This window comes from Pristiophorus japonicus, chromosome 8, assembly GCF_044704955.1.
Source record: "Pristiophorus japonicus isolate sPriJap1 chromosome 8, sPriJap1.hap1, whole genome shotgun sequence".
NCBI lineage: Eukaryota > Metazoa > Chordata > Chondrichthyes > Pristiophoridae > Pristiophorus > Pristiophorus japonicus.
This window is the reverse complement of record NC_091984.1, coordinates 104,442,299-104,466,957: the sequence shown is the minus strand read 5'-3', so window position 1 is coordinate 104,466,957 and position 24,659 is coordinate 104,442,299. Positions and strand designations below refer to the sequence as shown.

The 24,659-nt window shown below is 44.0% G+C and overlaps 1 protein-coding gene and 1 long non-coding RNA gene across 4 annotated transcripts in view; one reads left to right on the top strand and one right to left on the bottom strand.

Annotated features, from left to right (window-relative positions):
* yipf1 (Yip1 domain family, member 1) overlaps nucleotides 1-1,440 on the top strand; it is a 34,741-nt gene extending 33,301 nt beyond the window's left edge. For all 3 annotated transcript variants that reach the window (XM_070887218.1, XM_070887220.1, XM_070887219.1), the window contains exon 10: nucleotides 1,021-1,440. The gene's annotated coding sequence lies outside the window, so the exon portion shown is untranslated. The remainder of the gene's footprint in view (nucleotides 1-1,020) is intronic.
* Nucleotides 1,395-24,659, bottom strand: part of LOC139268679 (uncharacterized) — a 25,634-nt gene continuing 2,369 nt past the window's right edge. The window contains exons 2-3 of the long non-coding RNA XR_011594085.1: nucleotides 4,564-4,633; nucleotides 1,395-1,795 (exon numbers count right to left, since the gene is read on the bottom strand). This is a non-coding gene — a long non-coding RNA (uncharacterized lncRNA). The remainder of the gene's footprint in view (nucleotides 1,796-4,563; nucleotides 4,634-24,659) is intronic.

Sequence of the window (24,659 nt, the reverse complement as noted above, 5' to 3'; positions counted from 1 at the left end):
ACTTTACTCACATTGGGTCTCGGCACATACATGTTTACATTCTAAAACTGACCAGCGTTTTCAGTTTTAAAAAAAACATAGTCACTTCTCAGTTATTTTCTCTTTTTCTTTTGAAGTTGGTAATTTAAGCTGTTATAATAGCTTCAGAATTGCATATGTAGAGTTTCCAGTCAGCTTCAGGACTCCAGAGTTTAATGTGAGGAGTTGACAGGATGGTTTTTGGATATATAGATACTTGTCTCGTATTGGAAACTCAACTGCCAGTACCTCTACTACCTTATCCCAAAAGCTTGCGGTCAAAAGTTATGAAAATTAATAATGTTTCATTTCTTGTATTCCCCTGTATCCTCTTTATTCGTTGTACAGTAGTTGTATAAAAATTGCCTGTGCCCCTTCATCAGCAAGTTACTCAACAGTTTTTGGAGGGACAGTGATACACCAGGAGAAGAGGGAAGTTGAGTAGTTGGTTCTGTTAGGTTCCATTATATAGAGTGAAGTTTTCATTCGATGATGTCATTGCAAAACTTGTTTTCCTCTTTTTTGTTAAATTTTAAGTCAAGAAATTTTACTAATGAGAAAACTTTGGCATTTTAAATAAGTTTTACTATGTGATATAAAAATTTTTAGGAACAAGAATGGTCATTTGTCTGAATAAGCCCACCCTATTTCGATTGTCAGCGACCCCACTTCCTAATTTACTCACCATATCCCTCCATTGCATCTCTCTTCAGAAATATATCTAAATGTCTCTTAACCTAACCTAGTTATACAGTCAGATTCAATGGCCTTGTCCGGTAACTTATTCTACAAGTCTATTATCCTTTGTGTAAAAAAAAAAATGACTACTTAAAAATGACTGTTTCTTGCTCCTCACTTCTGAAATGATTAACTTATCGCCCCTTCGCCATAGTGAAAATGTGCCTGTGTCAATGTTTTGTCAATTAATTCATAAACTTGAAAATTTTAAATAAGTCAGTTGTCTGCATTCTTTGTGAAACATTCCCTGATGTTTGCTTGCAGATTCTTTCACTGATGTCTTGGTATTTGGGAAAGCTCTTCAGACTAAACAACCAGTGTAACATGGGAAGCATAATTAAAGAAAAACTGAGAGAAATATGTTAAATGGAACACCAGGACGTGTGACTGTTACAGAGCTCCAAACTAACTAAGCTCTAAATCAGGTTTTGGGATTATTCTCACATTGTGGCTGCTTTGCTTATTGTGTTCTACTTTTCCATGTCTTACAAAAGATGTACTCATTACAGACTAAATGTTTTCCTCTGATACTCCAGAACATTAATTTGGTAAAAACCTTTTTGATTGTGGTCTTTATTAACAAAGACATCCAATAATCTATTATTGAATATTGATTTACAGATTTACTTAATTGTGCTATACATGTATAGTAGAAAATTATTAAATTTTCTTTGAAAAGCTTAACTTTATTTAACAAACTAATCTTCACAAAATGTACATTAGTGGGTTAAATTAATTGTTGTGTTTCATGATTTTGTATATAATTTCACACGGGTGAATTTCAAGGACTAAATTCAGATACACGCAAATATATATGAAAAACTACAAGTATCACGTTGAGGTGACTGAACCACTCCATGCACCAGGAACATTGCCCATATTTGGGTGAAATGAAGAAACTAGCAGCCTTCAATAGATCTTCCATCCTCTCCAGCAGTGGAACAAATACCTATATAACCCAAATGATCACACAGTATCCAGAGAAGGAAAGACTGCCACATGCATTCTTCAGCCAGGTGTATCTTGTCATACTCTCCATCTGCAAAAAAGGAAGTAAGAACACAACAAAATGTAGAAGCGAATAAAGCACACTACCCCTGCTCCTTCTTTAGATTATGCACAACCTACCATTTCATAGACTGTAACCTAACCTATTTAAACACTTGGAGCAAAATTCTGCAGCAGTGCTATATGATCCTCAGAGGAAATCAAGAAAACTCCAGAATATTCATCCATTCTCACGTCTCTAGAATCAACTCTGGCCTCCAGATGTAACATTCCCCTTTGCTCAACCTCATGCCCATCACTCCTAGTACCAATAGCAGAAGACAAACCATGTACCACGTAGTATGAGAGAATGCTTCCTGAATACAAACCTACAGTAAGGATCGGCTTATATTCCAGTACACAGCAAATATGCTCATCATTGGATAACTGCGAGAGGAACGAGACCTTAAAATATCTTGCAGACAAACCCCCAAAAGAAAAGAAAACCAAGCGTTAAAAAATGGAAGGAATGTGGGGGTGAGAACACATGCTCATGAGCAGATATAAAAGGCAGACTGTCCACCTTTGAGGAAAGATAATCTCAATTTTTTTTTTAAACTTGTTTTCCCTCAACTCACCTGATGGCAGTTGATAAGATAGAAAGAACTTGAATTTATCATTACCTCAGAATGTCCCAAAGTGCTTCACAGCTAATGAAGTACTTTTGAAGTGCAGTCCCTGTTGTAATGTAGTGAATGCAGCAGCCAATCTGCATACATTAAGGTCCCACAAACAGCAATAATAACCAGATAATCACTGGGAGAACTCCCCTACTCTTTGAATAGTGTGGGATTTTTTACATCCACCTGAGAGGGCAACAGGGCTCCAACAGTGCAGCTTGTTCATTTGTGAGTCTATATTCTGTACTTGTGTTGCAGATAGATGTACTGTTACCAGTTACGCTCAAATCTAGACTCGTATATCTGCACTCGTGGAGATAGGAAACTAATCCAGGTCCCTCCTGAATGTTTCAGTAGAGCGGAGTCTCATTATTCTTGCTTGGCAGTTTCTGAAGAAGTTGCGGTTTATATTACTTCTGACATTTGTTTATATCATGCTGGGGTATCGATGCTTTTGATTTTTTTCATGCTTGCATCTTAAATATTCACTTTGTAATCTGAAATGTTTGCAATAAGAAATCCAGTTTGAAATTTGAAGTGGTGTTAGCAATGGCTCGGTAGTAACACTCTTCTAGTCAAAGGTTGTGGGTTCAAGTCCCTCTCCAGGCACAAAATCTAGGCTGACACTCCAGTGCTATGTGCAGATTCACTGCCACGTGTCTTACATTACAACAGTGATTTCAAAAGTACTTCATTGCCTGTAAAGAGCTTTGAGATTGTGAAAGACGCTATGTAAATGCAAGTCTTTTCCTTTTTACCGCCTCAGTTGGTAACTACAGTGCTTAGTGTGGTGTGTCTCATGTTTCATCTCTGCTCAAATGCTGAATTACCTGATCTCAACCATGACACAATTGGCTTCACTGTTCCATGGCAGCAAGGAAAACAATCAGCTGGAACTCATATTCCTGATCATTATCCAATGGGCTCTGCTGCAAGCTGATATGCATTTACATCAGTTTAGGACAGGCCTGGGCATAGCTATGATGCCCCACAGTTAAATAGCTATACAGGTTCACAATTGAGAAGATTTTTCAATATTTCTTCTAGGCATGTGGGCAATACTGGCCAGGCTGCATTTATTACTCATCCCTCGGTGCCTTGACATCTGAGTGGCTTGTTAAGCCAGTTCAGAGGGCATGATGAGGGTGGGACTGGAGTCATGTTACAGGCCAGACAGGTGTTTGAGTGGGGAGGTGGCAGATTCCCTTCCCTGCCAGACAGTAGTGAACCAGTTGTACTTTTATGACAGTACAGCAGCATTCATGGTCATTTTTCTCATGCCAGACCAAAAATTATTAGACTTATTAAATTTAATTTGGCAATTTATTTTCCTTTTATCTAAGCCAAGGAGCATAACCTTCTATTCTAATAGTAGGATTTGAACTCATGATTTGTGCACAGCACTGTAAGGACTACACTACTCTAACCAATAGTAGCCTGGTTAAGGTTCTGAATTGTAGATGGCATCCATGGACTCTACCCAGTATTAGAAAGCACCTTCATTACAACAATGACTACATTCCAAAAGTACTTCATTGGCTATAAAGCGCTTTGAGACATCCAGTGGTCATGAAAGGTGCTATATAAATGCAAGTCTTCTTCACCTGGGGAGAAAATTGGAGGATATGAGGGGAAAAATTCAGCTACTTGCAAAAAGAGAGCCAGGTTAGGCTAGCTTTAAGTTTATGACTTGCAGTTGGCACAAAGCTCTGGTGCAACCATAATCTACTGTTACACTTTGATATTTCTATTTGAGGTGTGCTGAACCTAATCGGCATTGATTAATGGCTGCTATTTGAGCTGGACATGTTAGCAGCTGAGGAAAAGATAAGCTCTGTGTCATTTCGAGTGTAATTAGACAGGGTTCAATTCCCACAAACGTCAGATCTTCCACTGACAATGAACAGAAAACCAGTCAATCAGAAAATAGCTGACCAGTTCTGTCCACACAAACAAAGTGCCTCTCGCTAAAGAGAGACCTTTTTCACATCTTGGACGAAACACAAGCTGGAGTCAGGTATGGAGGCACGTAAATCTTTTCAATTCGTTAATGATTACAGCTTCAATGCAATGCAGTAAATTACAAAATTGAAGATACTGGCAAAAAGATAGGGAAATGCAGCCAGGGTTTCAGCCTAACCTCTTCTGTAGGAAGTGCAGCCGTGTGGATGTTGAGGACAGGGTTGGACTTGGCTCCGAGAGAGATAGAACTGAAAAGTAGAGAAGTTATGTTAAACTTGGTTAGACCACACTATAAGTACTGTGCACAGTTCTGGTGTCTATATTATAAAAAGGATAGAGATGCATTGGTGAAGGTGCAAAAAGATTCACAAGGATGATACCAGAACTGAGGGGATATACTTATCAACAAATGCTGAACAGGCTGGAGGTCTTTTCTATAAAAAAAGAGAAGGCTGAGGGGTGACCTCATAGAGGTATTTAAGATAATAGGGTTTTATAGGGTAGAATTGAGAAAATGTTTCTATTTGTTGGGGAGTCCAAAACTAGAGGTCATAAATATAAAATAGTCACTAATAAATCCAGGAGAAACTTCCTTATCCAAAAAGTGGTAAGAAAATGGTACACAGTACCACAAGGAGTAGTTGAGGCAAATACCATAGTCCCATTTAAGGGGAAGCTAGATTAGGACATGAGGAAGAAAGGAATAGAAGGATATGCTGATAGGGTTCGATGAAGTAGGGTGGGAGGAGGCTCCTGAGGAGCATAAACAGCAACACAACCAGTTAGGCAGAATGGCCTGTTTCTACGCTGTACACACGATGTAACAACAGAATAGTCTGCTGACAAGCTGGCCGGCAATTGTGGGCCCATATATTGCCCCAGCAGCAGTAAATGCCTTGGGGAGGGAGGAGTGTCAAGAATTTGAAGTAAAGAAAAACAATCCTTTAAAAATGATAGAAAATGTTAATGCATATATTTTCTCATATTAAGAACAGCAGTAAATCAACTTGGCACGGGTTTACTAATCCAACAAGTTGGTGAGATCATTTAAGGCAAAAGACATGATTTTTGCTAAACTATCATAAAATTGAGTGTACGACACTTAGAAACACTCATTACATGAATATAGAGAGAATCCCCTGGAACTCACCTAATGGGACAGCTCTAATTTTAATTCATAATGGTCAGAGTATTCCCATTGATTCCAAAATACTTAACATTTTAAGCCTAGTTTCATCGTCACAGTGAAGAGCTGCTTATTTTCATTAGGTTTTAAATGTTTGAGGAGCAGAATGTTCAGAGTCTGATGGGAGGGAGTGACATAAGGATTTATTACTCTGGAGCAGTTTCCTACGGATCTTTCATAATTGTATGGATAATTGTATGGATACAAAACGGGGAAGGGGGCACGAATTACCGCTATCAGTTACTAAGATATAAAGAAAATCTCTGCAGAGTTTCAGCATTATTTTGCTATTATTACAAAGCTGTGCTTTAGATCCGATTTCTATGCTCCACGGGTCCAGTTAGTATGATCATCATCATAGGCAGTCCCTCAAAATCGAGGAAGACTTGCTTCCACTCCAAAAGTGAGTTCTCAGGTGACTGTATGGTCCAATATGGGAATTACAGTCTTTGTCACAGGTGGAACAGACAGTGGTTGAAGGAAAGGGTAGATGGGGAGTCTGGTTTGCTGCACGCTCCTTCCGCTGTCTGCGCTTGTTTCTGCATGCTCTCGGCAACGAGACTAGGTGCTCAACGCCCTTCCGGATGCTCTTCCTCCACTTAGGGTGGTCTCGGGCCATGGATTCCTAGATGCCGGTGGTGATGTTGCACTTTATCAAGGGGGCTTTGAGGGTGTCCTTGAACTGTTTCCTCTCCCACCTGGGGCCCGTTTGCCATGTAGGAGTTCCAAGTAGAGCGCTTGCTTTGGGAGTCTCGTGTCGGGCATGCAGACGATGTGGCCTGCCCAACGGAATTGGTCGAGTGGTCAGTGCTTCGATGCTGGGGATGTTGGCCTGAGCGAGAACACTGACGTTGGTGCGTCTATCCTCCCAGTGGGTTTGCAGGATCTTCCGGAGGCAACGCTGATGGTACTTCTCCAGCGCTTTGAACTGTCCACGTCTCTGAGCTATATAGGAGGGCAGGTATCACTCCTGCCCTGTAGCCTATAAGCTTGGTGCAAAATTTGCGGTCCTGGTCTTAAAACACTCTCTTCCTCAGGTGACTGAAGGCATACATCAGATTTCAACTGTAGCCTCGGAGCAACCAGTGGAAAATAAGAGCGGGAACCTAATCATTTTCTTCGCCTACCTGGAACTGATTTTACACGATTCAAACTGAATAATTTAAAGGGGACTTGAAGTATGTCGGCTGATATACATTTCAAGTGGACTAAATAAAGAATCGTGAAATGAGAGGCGACACGAGATGAGGTGCTAATTACATAAATCTGAAAGGGAATTTCAAAATGTTTTTAATTAAAGTACTGTATAAGTGGACAGCAAGCTTCTCCTTTACAGTCCTATTAAACAAGATATGTACTTCAGGCCATCTGTCTTTCTCGGTATCTCATATATATAATATAATAAAGACACAGTTTGTACCCAGAAAATGTTCTAATATCAGACAATATTTTATTTTCCCCAAGAAAAAAAACGTTTGCTCTCAGTAAAACACAAGGAAAAGATTAACTATCTGAATAGATAAAATTATCTAGGCTTCATCTGTGTGCAACATCATGTCCTCTATTGTACAGGTATTCAGGGCCAAGCCCCTGGTGTAAGGGCCCCGCGTAAGGTAAATGCAAGGATTAGCAGTTTGTTGGGTGAGGTCACGGAATACAAAAATCTATAAATTGCATGAGGAAGGGAAGACTGAGGAAGGGAAGACTGAGGAAGGTCACACAGTCCTTGTGGAGACGAAGTCCCATCTTCACACTAAGGACACCCTCCAGTGCGTTGTGTGGCACTACCACCGTGCTAAATGGGATAAATTCAGAACAGACCTAGCAGCTCAAAACTGGGCATCTATGAAGCAGATATAACATTCCATCAGCAGCAGCAGAAATGTATTCCATCACAATCTGTAACTTAATGGCTGGTATATCCCTCATTCTATCATTACCATCAAGCCAGGGGACCAACACTGGTTCAATGAGGAGTGCAGAAGAGCATGCCTGAAGCAGCACCAGGTGTACCTAAAAATGAAGTGCCACCTGGGGAAGCTGCAACACAGGACTATATCCATGCTAAACAGTGGAAGCAGCATGCTATGGACAGGGCTAAGCAATCCCACAATCAACAGATCAGATCAAAGCTCTGTAGTCCTATTACATCCAGTCGTGAATGGTGTTGGACAATTACACAACTGGTAGCAATATGGTGGAGGAGGATTTCCTAGAGTGTATTAGGGATGGTTTTCTAGACCAATATGTCGAGGAACCAATTAGAGGGCTGGCCATCCAAGACTGGGTGATGTGTAATGAGAAAGGAATAATTAGCAATCTTGTTGTGCGAGGCCCCTTGGGGAAGAGTAACCATAATATGGTAGAATTCTTTATTAAGATGGAGAGTGACACAGTTAATTCAGAGACTAGGGTCCTGAACTTAAGGAAAGGTAACTTCGATGGTATGAGACGTGAATTGGCTAGAATAGACTGGCAAATGAAACTTAAAGGGTTGACGGTGGATAAGCAATGGCAAACATTTAAGGATCACATGGATGAGCTTCAACAATTGTACATCCCTGTTTGGAGTAAAAATAAAACGGGGAAGGTGGCTCAACCATGGCTAACAAGGGAAATTAAGGATAGTGTTAAAGGAAGAAACATAGAAACATAGAAAATAGGTGCAGGAGTAGGCCATTCAGCCCTTCTAGCCTGCACCGCCATTCAATGAGTTCATGGTTGAACATGCAACTTCAGTACCCCCTTCCTGCTTTCTCGCCATACCCCTTGATCCCCCGAGTAGTAAGGACTTCATCTAACTCCCTTTTTAATATATTTAGTGAATTGGCCTCAACTACTTTCTGTGGTAGAGAATTCCACAGGTTCACCACTCTCTGGGTGAAGAAGTTTCTCCTCATCTCGGTCCTAAATGGCTTACCCCTTCTCCTTAGACTGTGACCCCTGGTTCTGGACTTCCCCAACATTGGGAACATTCTTCCTGCATCTTACCTGTCTAGACCCGTCAGAATTTTAAACGTTTCTATGAGGTCCCCTCTCATTCTTCTGAACTCCAGTGAATACAAGCCCAGTTAATCCAGCTTTCTTGATAGGTCAGTCCCACCATCCCGGGAATCAGTCTGGTGAATCTTCGCTGCACTCCCTCAATAGCAAGAATGTCCTTCCTCAAGTTAGGAGACCAAAACTGTACACAATACTCCAGGTGTGGCCTCACCAAGGCCCTGTACAACTGTAGCAACACCTCCCTGCCCCTGTACTCAAATCCCCTCGCCATGAAGGCCAACATGCCATTTGCTTTCTTAACCGCCTGCTGTACCTGCATGCCAACCTTCAATGACTGATGTACCATGACACCCAGATCTCATTGCACCTCCCCTTTTCCTAATCTGTCACCATTCAGATAATAGTCTGTCTCTCTGTTTTTACCACCAAAGTGGATAACCTCACATTTATCCACATTATACTTCATCTGCCATGCATTTGCCCACTCACCTAACCTATCCAAGTCGCTCTGCAGCCTCATAGCATCCTCCTCGCAGCTCACACTGCCACCCAACTTAGTGTCATCCGCAAATTTGGAGATACTACATTTAATGCCCTCGTCTAAATCATTAATGTACAATGTAAACAGCTGGGGCCCCAGCACAGAACCTTGCGGTACCCCACTAGTCACTGCCTGCCATTCTGAAAAGTACCCATTTACTCCTACTCTTTGCTTCCTGTCTGACAACCAGTTCTCAATCCACGTCAGCACACTACCCCCAATCCCATGTGCTTTAACTTTGCACATTAATCTCTTGTGTGGGACCTTGTCGAAAGCCTTCTGAAAGTCCAAATATACCACATCAACTGGTTCTCCCTTGTCCACTCTACTGGAAACATCCTCAAAAAATTCCAGAAGATTTGTCAAGCATGATTTCCCTTTCACAAATTCATGCTGATTTGGACCGATCATGTCACCTTTTTCCAAATGCGCTGCTATGACATCCTTAATAATTGATTCCATCATTTCACCCACTACTGAGGTCAGGCTGACCGGTCTATAATTCCCTGTTTTCTCTCTCCCTCCTTTTTTAAAAAGTGGGGTTACATTGGCTACCCTCCACTCGATAGGAACTGATCCAGTGTCAATGGAATGTTGGAAAATGACTGTCAATGCATCCGCTATTTCCAAGGCCACCTCCTTAAGTACTCTGGGATGCAGTCCATCAGGCCCTGGGGATTTATCGGCCTTCAATCCCATCAATTTCCCCAACACCATTTCCCGACTAATAAGGATTTCCCTCAGTTCCTCCTCCTTACTAGACCCTCTGACCCCTTTTATATCCGGAAGGTTGTTTGTGTCCTCCTTAGTGAATACCGAACCAAAGTACTTGTTCAATTGATCTGCCATTTCTTTGTTCCCCGTTATGACTTCCCCTGATTCTGACTGCAGGGGACCTATGTTTGTCTTTACTAACCTTTTTCTCTTTACATATCTATAGAAACTTTTGCAATCCGCCTTAATGTTCCCTGCAAGCTTCTTCTCGTACTCCATTTTCCCTGCCCCAATCAAATCCTTTGTCGTCCTCTGCTGAGTTCTAAATTTCTCCCAGTCCCCGGGTTTGCTGCTATTTCTGGCCAATTTGTATGCCACTTCCTTGGCTTTAATACTATCCCTGATTTCCCTTGATAGCCACGGTTGAGCCACTTTCCCTTTTTTTTTTGCGCCAGACAGAAATGTACAATTGTTGTAGTTCATCCATGCGGTCTCTAAATGTCTGCCATTGCCCATCCACAGTCAACCCCTTAAGTATCATTCGCCAATCTATCCTAGCCAATTCACGCCTCATATCTTCAAAGTTACCCTTCTTTAAGTTCTGGACCATGGTCTCTAAATTAACTGTTTCATTCTCCATCCTAATGCAGAATTCCACCATATTATGGTCACTCTTCCCCAAGGGGCCTCGCACAATGAGATTGCTAATTAATCCTCTCTCATTACACAACACCCAGTCTAAGATGGCCTCCCCCCTAGTTGGTTCCTCGACATATTGGTCTAGAAAACCATCCCTTATGCACTCCAGGAAATCCTCCTCCACCGTATTGCTTCCAGTTTGGCTAGCCCAATCTATGTGCATATTAAAGTCACCCATTATAACTGCTGCACCTTTATTGCATGCACCCCTAATTTCCTGTTTGATGCCCTCCCCAACATCACTACTACTGTTTGGAGATCCGTACACAACTCCCACTAATGTTTTTTGCCCTTTGGTGTTCTGCAGCTCTACCCATATAGATTCCACATCATCCAAACTAATGTCTTTTCTAACTATTGCATTAATCTCCTCTTTAACCAGCAATGCTACCCCACCTCCTTTTCCTTTTATTCTATCCTTCCTGAATGTTGAATACCCCTGGATGTTGAGTTCCCAGCCCTGATCATCCTGGAGCCACGTCTCCGTAATCCCAATCACATCATATTTGTTAACATCTATTTGCACAGTTAATTCATCCACTTTATTGCGGATACTCCTTGCATTAAGACACAAAGCCTTCAGGCTTGTTTTTTTAACACCCTTTGTCCTTTTAGAATTTTGCTGTACAGTGGCCCTTTTTGTTCTTTGCATTGGGTTTCTCTGCCCTCCACTTTTCCTCATCTACTTTCTGTCTTTTGCTTTTGCCTCCTTTTTGTTTCCCTCTGTCTCCCTGCATTGGTTCCCATCCCCCTGCCATATTAGTTTAACTCCTCCCCAACAGCACTAGCAAACACTCCCCCGAGGACATTGGTTCCGGTCCTGCCCAGGTGCAGACCGTCCGGTTTGTACTGGTCCCACCTCCCCCAGAACCGGTTCCAATGCCCCAGGAATTTGAATCCCTCCCTGCTGCACCACTGCTCAAGAGGCAAGGAAGAGGCATATAAATTGGCTAGAAAAAGCAGCAAACCTGAGGACTGGGGAAAATGTAGAATTCAGCAGAGGAGGACAAAGGGTTTAATTAGGAGGGGGAAAATAGAGTATGAGAGGAAGCTTGCTGGGAACATAAAAACTGACTGCAAAAGCTTCTATAGATAAGTGAAGAGAAAAAGATTAGTGAAGACAAACATAGGTCCCTTGCAGTCAGATTCAGGTGAATTTATAATGGGGAACAAAGAAATGGCAGACCAGTTGAACAAATACTTTGGCTCTGTCTTCACGAAGGAAGACACAAATAACCTTCCGGAAGTACTAGGGGGCCGAGGGTCCAGTGAGAAGGAGGAACTGAAGGATATCCTTATTAGGCAGGAAATTGTGTTAGGGAAATTGATGGGATTGAAGGCCGTTAAATCTCCGGGGCCTGATAGTCTGCATCCCAGAGTACTTAAGGAAGTAGCCCTAGAAATAGTGTATGCATTGCTGATCATTTTCCAACAGTCTATCGAATCTGGATCAGTCCCTATGGACTGGAGGGTAGCTAATGTAACACCACTTTTTTAAAAAGGAGGGAGAGAAAAAACAGGTAATTATAGACTGGTTAGCCTGACATCAGTAGCAGGAAAAATGTTGGAATCAATTATTAAAGATGAAATAGCAGCGCATTTGGAAAGCAGTGACAGGATCAGTCCGAGTCAGCATGGGTTTATGAATGAGAAATCATGCTTGACAAATCTTCTAGAATTCTTTGAGGATGTAACTAATAGAGTGGACAAGGGAGAACCAGTGGATGTGGTGTATTTGGACTTTCAAAAGGCTTTTGACAAGGTCCCACACAAGAGATTGGTGTGCAAAATGATAGCACATGGTATTGGGGGTAATGTACTGATGTGGATAGAGAACTGGTTGGCAGATAGGAAGCAGAGAGTCGGAATAAACGGGTCCTTTTCAGAATGGCAGGCAGTGACTAGTGGGGTGCCACAGGGCTCAGTGCTGGGACCCCAGCTATTTACAATATACATTAATGATTTAGATGAAGGAATTGAGTGTAATATCTCCAAGTTTGCAGATGACACTAAACTGCGTAGCGGTGTGAGCTGTGAGGAGGACGCAAAGAGGCTGCAGGGTGACTTGTACAGGTTAGGTGAGTGGGCAAATGCATGGCAGATGCAGTATAATGTGGATAAATGTGAGGTTATCCACTTTGGTGGCAAAAACACGAAGGCAGAATATTATCTGAACGGCGGCAGATTAGGAAAAGGGGAGGTGCAACGAGACCTGGGTGTCACGGTACATCAGTCATTGAAAGTTGGCATGCAGGTACAGCAGGCGGTGAAGAAGGCAAATGGTATGTTGGCCTTCATAGCAAGGGGATTTGAGTATAGGAGCAGGGAGGTCTTACTGCAGTTGTACAGGGCCTTGATGAGGCCTCACCTGGAATATTGTGTTCAGTTTTGGTCTCCTAATCTGAGGAAGGACGTTCTTGCTATTGAGGAAGTGCAGCGAAGGTTCACCAGACTGATTCCCGGGATGGCTGGACTGATATATGAGGAGAGAATGGATCAACTGGGCATTTATACATTGGAGTTTAGAAGGATGAGAGGGAATCTCATAGAAACATATAAAATTCTGACGGGACTGGACAGGTTAGATGCAGAAAGAATGTTTCCGATGTTGGGGAAGTCCAGAATCAGGGGACACAGTCTAAGGATAAGGAATAAGCCATTTAGGAATGAGATAAGGAAAAACTTCTTCACTCAGAGAGTTGTTAACCTGTGGAATTCCCTACCGCAGAGAGTTGTTAATGCCAGTTTATTGGATATATTCAAGAGGGAGTTAGATATGGCCCTTACGGCTAAAGGGATCAAGGGGTATGGAGAGAAAGCAGGAAAGGGGTGCTGAGGTGAAGGATCAGCCATGATCTTATTGAATGGTGGTGCAGGCTCGAAGGGCCGAATGGCCTACTCCTGCATCTATTTTCTATGTTTCTATGTTAATGGGAGGAGGAGGCTCCCTGAATATCCCCATCCTCAATGATGGCGGAGCCCAGCATGTGAGTGCAAAAGACAAGTTGAAGCATTTGAAACCATCTTCAGCCAGAAGTGCCAAGTAGATGAACCATATCGACGGCCTTCTGAGGTCCACACCATCACAGAAGTCAGTCATCAACCAATTCGATTCACTCCATGTGATACCAAGAAATGGCTGAGTGCACTGGATGATAACATGAACAACAACAACAATTTATATTTATATAGTGCCTTTGATGTAGTGAAACATCCAAGGTGTTTCACAGGAGCATAAGTAGAAATTAGCGCAGGTGAAAAAAAGCTTGGTCAAAGAGGTATGTTTTAAGGAGTGTCTTGAAGGAGGAAAAAGAGGTAGAGAGGTAGAGAAGTGGAGAGGCAACAGAAGGCACGGCCATCAATTGTTGAGCAATTATAATCAGGTGTGCTCAGCAGGGTAGAATTAGAGGAGCGCAGACATCTCGGGGGGCGGGGGGTGGGGTTGTGGGGCGGGAGGAGATTACAGAGATAGGGAGGAAGGAGGCCATGGATGGATTTGAAAATAAGGATGAGAATTTTGAAATTGAGGTGTTACTTAACTGGAAGCCAATGTAGGTCAGCGAGCACAGGGGTGATGGGTGAGCTTCGTCACAGGCAGCCGAGTTTTGGATCACCTCGAGTCTACCTAGGGTAGCATGTGGGATCCAGCCAGGCGTGCATTGGAATAGTTAGGTCTAGAAGTAACAAAGGCATGGATGAGGGCTTCGACAGCGGATGAGCTGAGGTAAGGTCGGAGACAGGCGATGTTACGGAGGTGTAAATAGGCGGTCTTAGTTATTCTGTGGATATAAGAACATAAGAAATAGGAACAGGAGTAGACCATACGGCCCCTCGAGCCTGCTCCGCCATTCAATAAGATCATGGCTGATCTGATCGTGGACTCAGCTCCACTTCCCTGCCCGCTCACCATAACACCGTATCCGCTTATCGTTTAAGAAACTGTCTATTTCTGTCTTAAATTTATTCAATGTCCCAACTTCCACAGATCTCTGAGGCAGTGAATTCTACAGATTTACAACCCTCTGAGAGAAGAAATTTCTCCTCATCTCTGTTTTAAGTGGGCGGTCCCTTATTCTAAGATCATGCCTTCTAGTTCTAGTCTCCCCCATCAGTGGAAACATCCTCTCTGCATCCACCTTGTCAAGCCCCCTCATAATCTTATACGTTTCGATAAGATCACCTCTCATTCTTCTGAATTCCAATGAGTAGAGGCCCAACTTACTTAACCTTTCCTCATAAGTCAACCCCCTCATCTCCGAAATCAACCTAGTAAACCTTCTCTGAACTGCCTCCAAAGCAAGCATATCCTTTCGTAAATATGGAAACCAAATCTGCATGCAGTACTCCAGGTGTGGCCTCACCAATACTTTATATAGCTGGAGCAAGACTTCCCTGCTTTTATACTCCATCCCCTTTGCAATAAAGGCCAAGATACCATTGCTGTGTACCTGCATACTATCCTTTTGTGTTTCATGCACAAATACCCCCAGGTCCCGCTGTACTGCGGCACTTTGCAATCTTTCTCCATTTAAGTAATAACTTGCTCTTTGATTTTTTTCTGCCAAAGTGCATGATCTCACATTTACAACATTATACTCCATCTGCCAAATTTTTACCCACTCATTTAGCCTGTCTATGTCCTTTTGCAGATTTTTTGTGTCCTCCTCACATGTAAGAGAAATTTGGCATTAGGGGTACCAGCGGGACAAGGGTTAAAGTGCTGGTTCCTGCACCGACCCATAAGGAGGTAAAAGACCTCTCTTCGGCCTTGTACCAAGGCTCCAGAAGTTATCAATTCAATAATATTCCGACAGGATACGATGTGAGGACCTAAACAGACATTGATAAAACCTTGCGAAGAGGCTCGAGGCGGACTCACGGACACCAAGGAGAATCAACAAATTCTGACCTAATGAAGTCATTCTAGTCACGGCCTAAGGTGGCCTGTCAATCAAAGTAGCACTGATAAGGTAGTCCAATTAGCGATCTAGGGAGGTCTTACCAGAGAACGGAGGGGTTTTTGAAATGTATAAAAGTTGTATGATTGTGCTGTTCGGAGAGCATCTCCACTCATAGGCGGCTGTGATAAGAGATGTTCCCGGACGTTCGTAATAAAAGATCGTTATACCTTGCCATCCATTTCTGTCTGCTAACTCCGGGGGCTGTTACGCGGGTTGGGGCGAGCGTCGACCCTCTATATCAGGGGGCCCGCTCGTGGGAGGAGAAGCCTTCTCATTTTCCCCTTACATTTGGCGCTGCGAGCAGGGTACGGACTTCCAGAACGGAACAATGACCCAGCTGTTGGGGTGAGTATGTTTTAATTTACCACCTTCAAGTTAGAGCTGTGGCATTGTAAACCGCAAGGGAAGGACATCTGTACAAAGAACCATTTGTAGCAGGTCCAGGAGGGACGGAGACGGAGGACAGGGATGATCTATGGGTAGAAGGGGAGGTAGCATGGCAGTGCGAGGGTACGACGCAAGGGAAGATATAGAGGAAGGTCTAGTGACCCGAAGCGGTACGAGCGCACGGTGCAGGGACGAGACATATTGACCCAAAGCGTGGCAGTACGAGTGTACGGTGCCAAGGGAAGACATATAGATATAAATAATGTCCTGCATACCTAACACGAATTAAAGGGAGTGCCCAAGATAGCCCCAAAGAAGATGGGTAACACGGCTATTAAAAAGGCGAATAAAACCAATTGTAAATTGCGTAACTACGTAATGCCATAAAAAAGCTGATAGTGACTATCTTAAGTGACATATGGATCCAAAAATAGAGCCAGCCAAACAATTGATAGGCTTTGTTGAATGAAGAGAGACTTTTGTGAATGTCTGTCGTTGAGTGAGAGTACTTGTGTGATCTTTTGACTGCGGAATGAATTTTTCATGTTTCTGAAAGCTTGTTTGGAAAAATAGTGCAGCTCCACCCACTTTTCAAAACAGAGTGAAAGTTTTTTTTAACCCTTTGTAGTGTTGTCCTGTATGTGGGAAGTTTTAAGACATTTTAAGTTAGAAACGCAGGTGTAGATTTATTCGGATGATAAGTTACGGAGCTAGGAAATGCACAAAGAATAGGTTTGTTGAGCAAAAGATAAAAAATACATGGTCCCGGTGGTTTAAAAAAAAAGAATTTATTTGACATGCTCACTTACTTGTCGAAATAAAACACGCAATCATTGATTACATTGGGTTGAAAGACATAAATTTAGTCTCGGAATGAGATAAAGAATGCCTTTTAAAAAAGGCCTGTGAGGATCTCTCACGGCTGCGGGCTGGGGAAGTACGCTCCCATTTTCCTTTGTGTAAAACCTTGACACAAAAGCTTCTAGCTCAGTAAAAAAAAAGTTTTAAATAAAGATTGAAATTACAAAATTTGAATTGGGATTTTGAGATATTAAGAGAAGGCACAGCAAAATACTGAGATGGATTGAAACTAAAAAAAAATTAATTATTAAATTAAATCTGATCTCTTAAAGAAAAAAGGAGAAATAAAACGAAAAGGTTTGGAAACAATCTAGAAATACCTTCACGGATCAGGTCAAACTCCTGGGCGAGTGGCGAGCTATCTGCGAAGGTGTAAAAGGGACTTTTGAAAAATGTTAAAACAGCAAGCTTTAGCAGTTTAGAAAAAGACATTGTAACGACCTTGAAACTGGAATTTGAGTTAACGAAAAGCAGCCCTCAAAGCCTACGTGCTAGACTCCATTCTAGTTATGGAGAAAAGAAAAAGATAAAGACGCCACTTTGAAAGTAAACAAATGGAACGAATTTGAAAGAAAAAGTGTCTTCGATTGTCTGATGATTTTAAATTAACAAATTTACGGAGTCACGAGCCCACCGTGTAAAATACAAAACCTAATTTGAAGAAAGGTGATCTGAAAAAAAAAGACGTAACGCACTAATTAGGTGCTGGAAAAAAAAGGGGTGTTTGCAATGAAAAAAGACATAACTTACTAAATACTAGTTGATATTGGCTGTGAAAAAGATATTGGTTTAATTGGAAAAAAAAGAATTTGAAGAGGTAAAAGACACTCTCCATTGATAATGATTTTAAATTACGAGAAAGTTTCACTGCAGTTTGAAAGATTTCCAAAATGGACGTTGTTTATCAAGAAAAGTCCCGAACAGTCTAAACAAGCAGGAGGGTTTCGAAAATAACGAGGAGAAAAGATCTAAGCTATGCGAATTCAGCACAGAAAGAAAACACTGGGAATTAGAGAATCTTACTGAATTTTTAAATTCTTATAGAAAATGGAACTGGCACGGATGTTTAGATTTTGTGCTGAGAGAGAAATAAAACACAAGATTTGCCCAGTGAACGGGACCGTAAAATAAAATGAAATGTTGGAATGTATACAGCGTGTGTGAAAATTGGATTTCAGTAAACAAAATAGCTATTAAAAATGTGTGGTCTCGTTTTAAATCAATTAAAAAAAATCTTTGGCAAGTACTTGAATTAGAAGTTAAGAAAAAATTGGAGTTTAATCTAAAATGCCGTCTTTCCTGATGAGAAGACTTTTATTATGGCGGCTTTACTAATGATTTCTGCTGTTTTAAGGGATTCCTAATTTCTAAGCAAGTTTTGAAGGCACAAAGACTTAAAAAATAATTTTTCGGATGATTACGCAAAGTCATGTAATGACATCAGGCTTTCTTACAAACCTGTAAAGGAGTTAACCCTTTCCATTGACAGCTGTTTTATACTGGACATTATTAATTTGGATTTCTAAATAGAATAAAAAAGACTCACCTGACAGATAGAGGAAATGGTGCGATAGTCAGAATAAAAATAAAAACAGAACTAGCCTATGTATTCCGCGCTGACTGTCCCTTTGACTGCTCTTAAGTACCCTAGTTGTGGGTGTCAATGGCCCCATCCCGGGCCGCATTGTCCACTGTGATGGCGTGAATGTCCGTTCAGCCTGCCATTGTCTCTGTTGAAGTCCTACTCTGGGGTCTATTGATGCCTGGGGAGTGTCAGACTGCCCCTGCCTGCCTGCGGGGCTCTGAGTCGCATTGATGATGTTGACTCCATGATTCATTAGAGGCAAAATTGCGCACGTATATTATTATCGTCTCTTCCTCCCCCGCCATGAAAGTTTGAACGATCAACGCCGCCGCTTCCAAGGTCAAATCCTTGGTCCCAATTCATTTGCAGAAAATTCCCGCAAGACCGATGCCCTCGATAAGGAAGTCCCTTAGCATCTCCCCACTGCAGGCGTCTGTGAACTTACAGAGGCTGGCCAAACGCCGGAGGTCCGCTACGAAGTCCGGTATGCTCTGTCCTTCACGACGTCGGTGGGTGTAGAATCTGCGTTAGGCCATACGTATGCAACTCGCCAGTTTAAGGTGCTCCCCAATCAATTTGCTAAGTTCTTTGAAGGTTTAGTCCGCCAGCTTTTCGGCTGCTAGTAAGTCCTTCATGAGCATGTAAGTCTTTGGTCCGCAGCTGGTCAAAAGATGAGCCCTTCGCTTGTCGGCTGCTGCATCCCCCAGCCATTCTTTCATAACGAAGCTTTGCTGAAGCCTCGCGACAAAATCGTCCCAGTCTTCCCCAACACAGTACCGTTCCTCCGTGCGACCGGTGGCCATTCTTGTAGGTCATGAATTCTCGTTTCTCGTCGCCAATGTAAAGTCCTTACTCTACAGTATGAAACCACACGAGGCACATTCTGGGGACAAGGTCACTCTGTGACCTTAACTCTTCATTCACAGGACTCCAAAGATGATGACCCTGCGTGGGACCTCCCTTTTTATACCTCTGTGATCAGGTAAGGAGTGTCTCCCATAACTTCACCCCTTGTGGTCAAGGTGTGCATCTAGGTTGAGTGTATACTGTAATACAGTGGTATTACATTGTGGTTACATACATGACAGGATAGGCTGGGTCTGTTTTCTTTGTGTAAAGTCCTGTCCCTGCAGTACAGATTCACACGAGGCACATACTGAAGTCAAGGTCACTCAGGACCTGCACCTTTATTACACAGCTCTCGAATGCCACACTTGCCTGAGACCTGTCCTTATATACCTGTCTGGGACAGGTATCCAGTGTCTCCTGCAAGTGCACCCCTGGTGGTAAGGTAAGCTTGTGGTTACAGGTCATCTCTGGTTACAGTCATGTATAGCATGGTAAGATACAGTTATATACAGTAGTGTGAGATACATGACATCACCCTCCCCCAAGGTCTTATTGTCTTTATAGGTTCAGTCTCTCAGGTGGTCTACGCTCTCGCGTGGAGTGTCTTAGTTGTGGTTCAGTTGTTTGCCTTGGTGCCTGTTGTTCGCCTTGGTGCCTGTTGTTCTTTTGGGGTGATTCCTGGTATCTCGCCTGGGCTGTCTGTTTCGTTCAGTATAATTGTTGGTGTCTTGCCTGGGCTGTCTGTTGGGATTGCCCTTTCCTCAGGTTGTTCCCTCTGTCTGTCCACCAGGTGTGGTGTGAGTTCCACATTGTAGTCTGCCTCTGGTTCAGCAGTGTTGTTGGTAAATCTACTTTTGACTTGGTCTACATGCCTCCGGCAGGTTTGGCCATTGTCCATTTGTCCCACCAGTAGCCTGTTTCCTTCCTTGCCTGTTACTGTCCCTGCAAGCCATTTGGGACCCCTGCCATAGTTTAGCACAAACACTTTGTCTCCTATCTCATTCCACCTCCCCCTCGAATTTCGGTCATGGTACTCGGTTAGCTTATGGCGCTTTGCCTCAACGATTTCATGCATGTCTGGGAGGATTAATGAGAGCCTTGTCTTTAAGGTCCGTTTCATTAATAGTTGCGCGGGGGAAACTCCAGTCAGTGAATGCGGACGAGATCTGTATGCCAGCAGCAGTCGCGACAGGCGGCCCTGCAGCGTGGGACCTTGGATTTTGAGCATGCCTTGTTTAATGATCTGCACTGCTCACTCCGCCTGGCCGTTGGAGGCCAGCTTGAACGGTGTCGTCTTAACGTGATTCATGCCGTGGTCACTTATAAAATCTTGGAATTCTGCGCTGGTGAAGCACGGACCATTATCACTGACCAATATGTCAGGAATGCCGTGCGTTGCGAACATGGTTCCAAGGCTCTCCACAGTGGTGGAGGTGGTGCTTGAGTTTAAAATGGTGCATTTGATCCACTTAGAAAATGCATCTACAACTACGAGGAACATTTTGCCCTTGAAAGGGCCCGCATAGTCTACGTGCACCCGCGACCATGGTTTGGTGGGCCAGGGCCAGGGGCTCAGGGGGGCCTCCCTGGGGTCATTACTGAGTTGGGCACAAATGGTGCACCGTCGGACGCAGAGCTCCAAGTCCGCGTCAATGCCAGGCCACCAGACGTGAGATCTGGCTATGGCCTTCATGGGAACAATCCCCGGGTGATCGCAGTGGAGCTCCCGAACAAATGCCTCTCTGCCTCGCAGAGGCATAACTACTCGGCTGCCCCACATCAGGCAGTCTGCTTGTAGTGACAGCTCATGCATGCGTCTATGGAAAGGCTTGATCTCCTCGGGGCAGGCATCGCGAGCCTCTGCCCAGTCACCGGTTAGGAAACATCTTTTTACTAGGGATAACGTGGGGTCGCTGGTCGTCCAGGCTCTGATTTGGCGAGCCGTCATGGGCAAACCTGTGGACTCAAAGGCATTGATTGCCATGACTATCTCACAGTCCTGTTCGTCTGACCCTTCCGTGGTCGCCAGGGGTAGCCTGCTAAGTGCATCGGCACAGTTGTCTGTGCCTGGTCTGTGCCTTATGGTGTAATTGTAAGACGCCAGCATGAGTGCCCACCGTTGAATTCGCGCCGAGGCGTTGGCGTTTATTGCCTTGCTTTCGGATAGTAGGGACGTAAGGGGCTTGTGGTCGGTTTCTAACACGAACTTGGCCCCGAAAAGGTATTGGTGCATCTTTTTGACACCGTACACGCATGCGAGCGCCTCCTTCTCCACCATTCCGTACCTGCGCTCCGCCCGCGAAAGTGACCTGGAGGCATAAGCTATGGGTTGTAATTTACCTGCACTATTGACATGTTGTAAAACGCACCCGATCCCGTATGCTGACGCATCGCATGTGAGAACTAGCTTTTTACCTGGATCAAAGAAAGCCAAAATACTGTTGGAACACAGAAGGTTGTGTGCCTTATTGAAGGCGCGTTCCTGGGCGTCCCCCCAAAACCAATCGCACCCCTTTCTGAGTAGCACGTAGAGAGGCTCCAGCAGCGTGCTTAAGTACTGCATAAAGTTCCCAAAGTAATTGAGTAGCCTGAGAAAGATGCGCAGTTCTGAGACATTCCGGGGCCTGGGTGCCAGGCGAATTGCTTCTGTTTTGGACTCTGTTGGGCGGATTCCATCAGCGGCAATCCTTCTGTCCAAAAATTCAACCTCGGGCGCGAGAAACAGGCACTTGGATTTCTTAACTCTTAGGCCTACCCGATCCAACCGCTTTAGTACTTCCTCCAAATTGCGGAGATGGAAGTCGGTGTCCCTGCCCGTGATAAGTATGTCGTCTTGAAATACAACCGTCCCTGGGATGGACTTGAGCAGACTCTCCATGTTGCACTGGAATATAGCAGCTGCCGACCTGATGCCGAATGGGCATTGATTGTACATGAAAAGGTCTCGATGTGTGTTGATGATGGTGAGTAGCTTGGACTCATTGGTCAATTCTTGCGTCATATACGCAGATGTGAGATCTAGTTTTGAGAAAAGTTTTCCTCCAGCCAATGTGGCAAATAGGTCCTCCACTCTGGGCAGCGGGTACTGGTCCTGTAGGGAGACTCTGTTTATGGTAGATTTGTAGTCCCCACAGATTTGTACGGATCCATCAGGCTTCATGACTGGGACGATGGGACTTGCCCAGTCGCTAAATTCCAAGGGTGAGATAATGCCTTCCCGCAGAAGCCTGTCCAGTTCATGTTCAATCTTTTCCCTCATCACATAGGGCACAGCTCTAGCCTTGTGATGGACCGGTCTAGCATCCTGTATGATGTAGATTTTGACTTTAGTCCCTTTGAAAGTGCCCATACCTGGCTGAAAGAGATGTTCAAATCGACTTAGAACTGTTGAGCAGGAGGTCCGTTCCTCTGACGACATGGCGTGAACATCATCCCATTTCCAGTTTAGTTTTGCCAGCCAGCTTCTCCCCAGCAGTGCTGGGAGACCTCCGGGTACAATCCGGTGTCCCGGGTACTGTCCCCACCATCTTCTGGTCCGCTTTCCGACCCTTCCGATTCGTATACCAGCCAAGCTGCTGTTTTTCTGCACATGTGGGCCAGATGCCCTGTATAGTCGCAGTTTCTGCAAGCAGCATGCTGAAATCGACACCCCCTTGATGAGTGCCTTCCCCCACATCTCCAGCACAGACCACTTCCATTGTTTCCAAAGAATGAGCTGCGTCTGGCTGATCTCTCTTGAGCTTTTCTCAGTTTGTAGTTGATTGCTCGCATTGTGGGTTAATGAGGTGTGAACGGCCGTTCATGTGGCCCTTGATGGCTTCTGGTGCCACTGCCTGCTGTTGAGGGCCTGCTCTCCTGCCTTTGTGTGTGTGTGGGGGTAGCGGCTTGTTTCACGCTGTGAACCCTTTGTTCCGATGTTTCGTTAGTTGTCGTACCCGCAGTGTAGATCAACCTCGTTTCTTCTTCTCCTGCCAAGGATGTCTGTGCAACCAGTGCTGCTGCCTCTAGGGTCAAGTTCTTGGTTTCTATGAGCTTTCGGAATATGTCTGCGTGGCCTATTCTTTCAATAAAAATGTCTCTCAGTACTTCTCTCCTTAGTTCATCAGAGAACTCACATAAACTAGCCAATCTCCGAAGTTCCGCCACAGAGTCGGGTATGCTCTGGCCCACACAGTGTCTGTAGTTGTAGAACCTGCATCTGGCCATGTGTAGGCTGTTCGCTGGCTTCAGGTGGTCTCTTACCAGTGTGCTCAATTCTTCAAACGACTTGCTTGCTGGTTTCTCGGGTGCCAGCAGGTCCTTCATTAAAGCGTATGTTTTCGAGCCACAGCTGGTCAAGAGATGGGCTCTTCTCTTGTCTGCCTTGTCGTCGCCTAACCAGTCTTTGGTTACAAAGCTTTGCTGGAGCCTTTCTATAAAGTCCTCCCAATTATCTCCAGCTTTATATTTTTCATCTGAGCCGTTGTTCGTCATTCTGTGGATTCATAGAAACATAGAAAATAGGTGCAGGAGTAGGCCATTCGGCCCTTCTAGCCTGCACCGCCATTCAATGAGTTCATGGCTGAACATGCAACTTCAGTACCCCATTCCTGCTTTCTCACCATACCCCTTGATTCTCCTAGTACTAAGGACTTCATCTAACTCCCTTTTGAATATATTCAGTGAACTGGCCTCAACAACTTTCTGTGGTAGAGAATTCCACAGGTTCACCACTCTCCGGGTGAAGAAATTCCTCCTCATCTCGGTCCTAAATGGCTTACCCCTTATCCTTAGACTGTGTCCCCTGGTTCTGGACTTCCCCAACATTGGGAACATTCTTCCTGCATCTAACCTGTCTAACCCCATCAGAATTTTAAACGTTTCTATGAGGTCCCCTCTCATTCTTCTGAACTCCAGTGAATACAAGCCCAGTTGATCCAGTCTTTCTTGATAGGTCAGTCCTGCCATCCCGGGAATCAGTCTGGTGAACCTTTGCTGCACTCCCTCAATAGCAAGAATGTCCTTCCTCAGGTTAGGAGACCAAAACTGTACACAATACTCCAGGTGTGGCCTCACCAAGGCCCTGTACAACTGTAGCAACACCTCCCTGCCCCTGTACTCAAATCCCCTCGCTATGAAGGCCAACATGCCATTTGCTTTCTTAACCGCCTGCTGTACCTGCATGCCACCCTTCAATGACTGATGTACCATGACACCCAGGTCTCTTTGCACCTCCCCTTTTCCTAATCTGTCACCATTCAGATAATAGTCTGTTTCTCTGTTTTTACCACCAAAGTGGATAACCTCACATTTATCCACATTATACTTCATCTGCCATGCATTTGCCCACTCACCTAACCTATCCAAGTCATCTGCAGCCTCATAGCATCCTCCTTGCAGCTCACACTGCCACCCAACTTAGTGTCATCCGCAAATTTGGAGATACTACATTTAATCCCCTCGTTTAAATCATTCTGTAATCCCGTAACTCGTCGCCACTGTAAAGTCC